Source organism: Pygoscelis adeliae, unplaced genomic scaffold (genome assembly GCF_000699105.1).
Source record: "Pygoscelis adeliae isolate BGI_AS28 unplaced genomic scaffold, ASM69910v1 Scaffold3, whole genome shotgun sequence".
NCBI classification, from domain to species: domain Eukaryota; kingdom Metazoa; phylum Chordata; class Aves; order Sphenisciformes; family Spheniscidae; genus Pygoscelis; species Pygoscelis adeliae.
This window is the reverse complement of record NW_008824446.1, coordinates 3,215,849-3,217,146: the sequence shown is the minus strand read 5'-3', so window position 1 is coordinate 3,217,146 and position 1,298 is coordinate 3,215,849.

Sequence of the window (1,298 nt, the reverse complement as noted above, 5' to 3'; positions counted from 1 at the left end):
CTGGCGGAGGTGCGCTTCCCTCCTCTCTTCGCCTTAAAGGCAGCAAAATCTGGAAGAAAAATCCCTCGTTTGTGGTGACTACAGCTCCCAGCCCAGACCCGCTCGGAGAAATGGAAATCTGGGATTATAAACATGTGTGTGTGTAAACAAAAGGTGTTTCTTCTGTTACCCTTCGTTTCCCACAGCATAAGCAATTTTTATTCAGACTAGAGTATTTTCTTTAACACTATAGCGCTGTCAAAACACTATTCCCGTTTTGGTTGCCTTTGACAGCTGAGCAGTTCTTAAAAATACCAAAATCGGAACCTTCCACGCTAAACAGTAAATCTCAGATGGAGAAATCTCTGCACGGTATTGTACCTTGGATTCCAGCAACACATCTCACGGAGAGCACAGCCCAAAAGGGGGGAAAAAAGAAAGAAAATAAAAGACAACACAGCAGTGCAAACATTTAGCTCATTATAAAAAACAATAATCTACTATGGATAAATTCTTCCCTGTCCTTCTACCAGTGCGAGGACGTTTTCTGACATTTCTCCTCAAATTGTAAAGGAAAGATCTGCAAGGAAATAAAGTACTGATTAAAAAAGAAAAAAAAAAAAGAAGCCTCCCTTTTAAAGCGCTAACACAAACAATCTTGCCTTCGTATTTTCCGCATCCACAGTAATCGGAGAATTTGGAAATGGGAACCCGGGGAGTGCTCTTCTTATGCGACTGAAGGGTCGATGTGATTTTAACCAGGACAGAGAGCATCAAAGCCAAGCGGGGAATTATCATCCTTTAAATTTCATACAAATGCCTGGAAAAGATGCCCACAAAGCAGGACCCGATTGCTAAATAAATCCTCACACCCATTCCACTGGCATCCTCCCTTCTGCCGCCAGCAGCGTGGGTCCATTTACTCAGCTCAGAAATTAAACATTAACTACGAGGCTGAGCCTCTTTCTACATTCCAAAGGTAAAAGTTGTCAGTCAAAGTTTTTAATAACACCCCGGCCAGTTGGAATGAGGAGGAGGAGGGAGGAGGAGAAGGGTTACAAATTTACAGATGTTGAAGTCGGTACGGTTTGTTTCCTAGAAAGTTAAGGTAATTACAAGCCCTTTCCCACTCCCCTCCTCCCAGAAATAAAGCCAGAGCTTTCTCCTGCTGTTTGGGCCCCATCCTGCTCTCACTGACTTAACAGCGCCACTGAGGGCAGTGAAAGGCAGCGGTTTCTAACAGTGCTGGTGTCTTCCTAGTTCAAACTCTCCTTCAGTCGCTTCAAAATGCCACAAGCTTTTGTTTAAGTAAAACCAAC